Here is a 6,956-nt window from a genome sequence, read left to right on the forward strand (position 1 = left end):
GACGGGGACATGATAGCTGTTGTTGTTTTTTTTGGCCATTTGTAGCCAGTCAGCCATCCTGCGTAATTTACCACCATCATGCAGTGTGAAAACTGCTGGGGAAGAAACAAAAAGTTATGTGTGGTTATTTAAGAAACTCAGTAGAAGAAGGGTACAGATCAGGCTGTAGATACTTATAAAAAGCAAAAAAGGTTATCAGAAGAAAGGGAGGGGCTGAGAGATGAGAATGCAGAGTGGTGTGGGTGAAGGAAGCAAGCAAAGGGGGTAACTGAGGTGAAAGACTAGTGAGAAGTGATGCAAAAGCTGCTCCATTTCCCCCTCCAAATGAAGTTGGGAGGAGGGAGTGGGGTTTGACCACAGGTTGATGGGAAGGGGCTTGATGAAGACTATCGGTGCAACCCAAGGAAGGGCATATATGGACCTGCTTGAGGCTGGCTCTCCCTCTTTGGATACAACAAATGGAGGAGGCAGAGATCATCAACAGTCATGCACACTAGGTATTTTTTGAGTGTGGCAAGGAAGGGTCTGTAAGGATATTCTAATCCAAGCACATCCTGGTAAGGGGGAGAAATCCAAACAAGAACATTTAAAACCCTGGGGTCTGAATCCACAAACTCCAGAACAGTAGCTGCTTCCACTAGTCCTTTTGTCTATTCCAAAACCTAGAAGCCAAATTTCCTGCACCACATTAGTTGTTAAAGGTCAGTGCTTTGGTATTTTTTGCTAATGCACAACATAGTTGAATGCCTTTCTATTATGCCTGAACCAAACTTAGGAAGAACAAGAGACTATAAGTGGAACTCAGTTTCTTGACAAAGTCTAGGGTGGCTTTTAAGTCACCAGACTCCCCTCTTCTATAGAGGCTTCCTAAGTGGGGGGACATTAAGAGTTTGGCTGTTAACTCTCTGAGTAGAGAACAAAGGATAATATGGGGACATACAATGAAAATGGAGACCTGTGGAGTACAAAAGAAGGTAGACAAGCCTTCTGGGGAGGGTAAGAAAGGGGGATGACTGAGAAACTGTTATGGAGACCTGTATGAAGTGTGAGATATAGAAAACAGAGATGGAGAAAGCTGAGGGGTCCTGAGAGAAAAGGAAAAGTTGTTAGGACTTGACAGTTAGATCACCAAAATCTACTTGACAGCTTGGCTGATGCAATACTCTACCTTTCACCTAGTTTCAGTGGGTGATGCAACCATGACTAAGCACATCATGTGTGATTGCATCACTGCTCCCTGATTGGTTGAATGTCTCTATATGTATGCACAGAACAGTTTGGTCTATGCGTGCTTTGGTTATCCAGTTGCTGCGCTGCACTCTGTCAGACTGTTTTGTGCTTTTGGAAACAAGGAATAAAACCCTTCTGTTCTTTGAAGTGAACAACGCCTGGGTTCCTGTGTTTTCTTTTCCTTAACTGCTTCTGCTGTTACCACGACCGCTGCTGAGTAGCTCCTTCTCAAAAGTTTGGAGATGACCTATGGGTGAGGAAAGCTGTTCAGAGAGAACTGTGGAGTGGCAGAAATGGAAGAATAAGGGAAGGCAGAATTATGGTTGAACTATGCTTATAAAGAGGGGGTAAAGGGTACACACGAAACACCCTTAAACTGAATCAGACCATCGTTCTGTCAAGGACAGTACTGTTGCCTCTTATTGGGAGCAGCTCTTCAAGTCAGATGTTTTGTACTCTACCTACAACTACTGGATCCTTATTTTACATGGAGATGTCAGGGATTGAAATTGGGACCCTCTGCATGCAAACCAGAGGCTCTATGACTCAGCTGCAAACTGGGGGATGGGGCTTCAGATACATGTGGGGGGATGGGGCTTCAGATGCACTCCTCTAAAAGGAGTGGTTGAGAGATGAGAACTCAGACTTGTAGTGGTGCAGAGGGGATAGCATGTGCTGTGGAGTAAGAGAGAAAACTGGTGTGTACAGAATGGATTAAAACGAAAACTGGTAAGAAAAAGTCCTTTCTTTGATTGGAGCGCTGTGCATCCCTGTTCTGTTAACATGCACACAGTCAGAGTTGAAGGCTGCATACATACTTGGGAGTCAGTGTCACTGAAGTCAATGGGGATTATTACTGAGTAAACATGTGTATGAGCCAATTGTTAATTAGAATAATTGATACTTGTCTGTAGAATTTCCAGATGGAACATTATAATGTGGGGTGTAACTTTCCTGGATTACTAAGCAATGGAAAATAAAAGGAGGTATTCTGTTTGTTTTTTTAAAGTGCAGATCTGATGGAGAAAGGAATGCACAGCACTGCTAACTTGGAACCACTCCAAGCAATGTAGGTGATCAAACATAGTATTTCACTCCATAACTTTATTCAAGGAAAAACATGGCCAAGGCCCAAATCCTACATTCTGCATTTAAAATGTGATGTAGGATGAACAAAACTGCTTAAACAATTTGTGTTGTTAAATAACAAAAAGCAACCAGTCTTTAATACCATTTAATACCATTAAAGGGAGATGGACTCCTAAAAGGGAGATGGACTCCAGCATACCTACGGGACCGTCTCTCCCTATATTGCCCTGCTAGACTCCATTAAAGGGAGATGGACTCCAGCATACCTATGGGACCGTCTCTCCCTATATCGCCCTGCTAGGCTCCTCCGCTCCTCGGAAGCGGACCTTCTGGTGATCCCTGGCCCCAAAGTGATCCGGCTGGCCTCCACAAGGGGCAGGGCTTTTACGGCCCTGGCACCTACCTGGTGGAACAGGCTCCCAAGTGAGATCAGGGCCCTGCGGGACATACAGAGTTTCCGCAGGGCCTGTAAAGCGGACCTGTTCCGCCAGGCATTTGGCCAGCTGGGATAACATCTCACTTCTGTGGAAAAACTGGCCTCCTGTGGGGGGTAGGAATGGGGAAGGGGAAACAATTTTAATCGCCATCTCAACTTTGAGTTTTATAATTTGTATATGGTTTTAACTGGGATTGGGGGTGAATTGGATTTTAATTGTTTATATAAATGATTGACACCGCCCTGAGCCCTTCGGGGAAGGGCGGTATAGAAATTTAATAAAATAAATAAATAAAATAAATAAATAAAAATAAAAGAGAATCTCAGTTGGTTAGCAGGTTTATATGGGGAAAATTCTAACATCCTTTAAAACTAACATCATTAAAACCAGCACTTAGGATTTTTCTCAGAAACATACTGTAAGTCAGACTCAATGCAGAAGCCGGAAACGTGTGCTTTACTATAAAAGCTAATATTCTTTCTGGCCTGCTGTAGTTGCTGCCTATATGAGATTTACTACTGGCCATTTATGCAGTCATTTCCAGTGGTTTTAATTTTTTTATATGCATGGGTTTCCCCCCCTTTGGCACTCACTTTGCTTTCTGTTCTCTGATTCCCCACCTTTTGTGACTGCACTTTAAATAGGACTTCATTCTTTCCCCTTCACAGGAAAAGCAAAGGAGATCCCAATGCATAAAGAGTTTCCCCAGTCTTTTCCCCCTCCCTCTCTGCCTTCTTTCGCCCACACCATAGTAGGTGTATGACTCATCTCCCTTACGTGCCACCTCCATTTTGGGATGATCAGAAGTTTTAGGATGTTCCTCTGATGGTTTATTTTTATTTTTTTTAATTCCTGGTAACAGTCTACTCACAGAGACATGGTGAACTAGGTGAAATTGACAAGGCTTAGTTCATTGAGAAAGCACATCCAAGTAACCAAAATGCCCCAAAATTCTTTCCTGGGTTTATTTATCTTTTCACATGCTTGCATTGATTGGCATCCATTCCAGGTGTCACTGTGAACAGTAAGTGGTGATGGAGGAGGATGAAACCGTGTTATGTGTTTTATGTAGAATGAAAGGGTGATTGCACTGCTGATGATGACAATCACCCACCCCCTTGCAGGACCAGCCCCTTCCCAGATTTACACAACAGTCCCCACTTTCAGGGTTCCTGCAGAATGGGCATGGGGATAAGTATTACTGTAGAATGTAAAGTTTTTTTGTGTTGAACAGCTGTGGTCAGCAAACTATCAATAGCCCAAAAGACCAAAAAACAAAAGTTGCCTGTTGCGTGTGTGAGTTGCCTGTTGACATTCCCCGCCCCCCCCAACACACACACAAACACCAATTTTTGTTCTAGGGAAAACATGTTTAAGATTGATCTCTGCCTGGCAGAAGGGCAGGCAGCGTCCTTGCTAGTTTGCACCATTCCCCTCTTCCCCAAACACATGAATTGAGCCCAGTGTACAGATTATACCTCCCAAATGGAGGTTGAATGGCACTGAAGAAGGTGGGTGAGCAAAATGTTGGATTGGGACATTCAGGGGAGGTGAACATGGAGAAAGAACAAGAGGTGTTTTCCCTTTTTGGCACACACCCCCCCCCCCCCTTCCAAGCTTTATTTTGTGCACCAGAGTGAGACTGAGAAAGGATTTATTACACTTTTCCAGGCTTCATTTTTTCCTTGACCTGCAGGGTTTAAATTCTAAATGGAGAGGTCCATGGGCTGAAAAGGCTCTAGCGAGAGTCTCACCCTTGTCCTTCATTCTCCTCGCTCAGAGATGTACGGAGTGGCCCTGAGAGGCACATGCTGTCCACCCATTCAGTGATTATGCCCTTTCTTTTCTTTTCTTTTTAAAAAGTGAATTGTTTCAGTTGCTCCAGTGCTGAGATGACAAAAGAGATTTCGGAGGGTTTAAATTCTTGAGGATTCAGATTAGGCTCTGTACCATCTGGGTGGGGGGATATTAAACATATTTTCAGTTTGTGAGTAACTGTGCTTGGGAGGGCAAAGTGCCAAACAGCGCTGGTTTTAAAAGCCAAGTGGCTGCAGAATGCATTAATGGTGAAAGGCCAATGACTGGAGGACAGTAAGATTCTGAAATTGATAAGAAAATTGACAAAGATTATTATCCTGCGGATGAACCAATTTTTCAATTAAGGCAGGGCCAGGAAAGGTGGCATGGTCTTTGCATTCATATCGGGACATTTCAAGGGATGGGCATGCACCCTGAACAAGCTGGAAGATTCGGTTCCCTAGCACTATGAGTTTGTGATAGACCCTTCTTGTGAAGGGGGGGGGTGGGACACCACCTTTCACCATATCACAAGGGACACACCTCACCCAGGAAAGCAAAAACCAGCTTTTGTGGATTTGCAAAATGAAGACCCCATGATAGAAAAGACTTAATAATGGGGAGGGGGCGGAGAGGATGGTGCAAAGAGAAAAACCCTACTGCAAGCAAAGATTGTGGGCCGATTGTCTCTGAACCACAGGGCAAATAGTAGATGCATCAATGGTGTGTTCACAGTGGCAAACATGTAAGCATGCACATTTTAATCACCCACACCTCATAAAGATAGCATACTCCACACAAAAATATTTCAGTTTTTCCAAAAATGTCATGACTCAGTTGGCTATCAGGTGGTAGGTGGCAGCCTCCCACATCTGCAGTCAATTGCCAATGCCCTGACATCCTTTCCAGGTGAAATCTCAGATGTGATCTCACATGCAACCAGGATGCTCCAGGAACGCCACCCATCTGTACTGATTTTATCATTAAAGGATTCCCTAGAAGAAGAAGAGTTTGGATTTATATCCAGTCTTTTTTTTTCTGTAAGGAGACTCAAAGGGGCTTACAAACTCTTGTCCCTTCCTCTCCCCACAACTGACACCTTGTGATGTAGGTGGGGCTGAGAGTGTTCTGAAGGACTGTGACTACCCCAAGATCACCCAGAAGGTTTCATGTGTAAGAGTGGGAAATCAAACCCAGTTCTCCAGATTAGAGTCCAGCTGCTCTTAACTACTATACTACCTTAGAGTGTTGTGGTCAAGGGAGAGTTGTGCATGTGATGTCATTTCTTGTTTTTCCCAGAAACAACATCATGAGAGTAGCGATGCTGTTTTCCATGGCTCTGCCTCTGGAAATAGAGTTGCCAGCTTCTGATTGGGAAATACCTGGAGGTGGAGTTTGGAGAGGGGAGGGGCCTCAATGGGGTAAATGCCATAGAATCCACCTTCCAAAAATGTCATGTCTCAGTTGCTATCAGGTGGTAGCTGGCAGTCTCCCACAGCTGCAACCAATTGCTAATGCCTTGACATTCTTTCCAGGTGAAATCTCAGAAGTGATCTTGCATGCAAACATGATGCTCCAGGAACACCACCCATCTCTGCTGATTTTACCATAGTGATTAAGGATTCCTAGAAGAAGAGGAGTTTGGATTTACATCTTGCCTTTTCACAATGGCAAACATGTAAGCATGCACATTTTAATCACCCATACCTCATAAAGATAGCATGCTCCACACAAAAATACTTCAGTGTTTCCATTTTCTCCAGGTGAACTGATCTGTGTCACTTGAAGATCAGCTGTAATAGTGGGAGATCTCTAGCTATCACCTGGAGCCTGGCAACTCTAAGGGTCCTGGGGGTTGCTAGCAATGGCCCAGCAATTCTAGCCTTCAGTGATGAACAGTATCTTCATATTTTTATCCTGCCATTCCTCCAAGGAACTCATGGGGCATGCATGGTTCCTGCCTCCATTTTTTCCTTGCAACAACCCTCTGAAGTGAAGGGCCTGAATAGTTTCTACAAAGATAGGACACAGAAAAGTAAAACTGAAGTCTAATGTCACTTTAAAGACTCTTAAAGTTTATTCCAGCTCCCATGAGTTAGACCTCACTTCTTCAAATGCATGGAGTGGATAATCTTTTACAGAGTTGTTTACAAACAAAATCACAAAAAGGGGCTGGGGGAGACAGTTATAACAGAGAGAGACCTGTCAAAATCATTCAGGTGTGAGATCATGGACATAGGATTTCACACTTGCATAGTTTGCAACAGGGTTTACAATAGGGCTCTGCCCCTCCCTGTAACCTTGTTCATAAATTTCTATTCCACATGCATCTGAAAGGTCTCATTCATGAAGGCTTGTGAATCAGTAAATTTTGTTAGTTTATAAACAACTTGGCTGTATGAT

The sequence above is a fragment of the Sphaerodactylus townsendi genome, linkage group LG04, assembly GCF_021028975.2.
Source record: "Sphaerodactylus townsendi isolate TG3544 linkage group LG04, MPM_Stown_v2.3, whole genome shotgun sequence".
In the NCBI taxonomy this organism is placed as follows: Eukaryota; Metazoa; Chordata; class Lepidosauria; order Squamata; family Sphaerodactylidae; genus Sphaerodactylus; species Sphaerodactylus townsendi.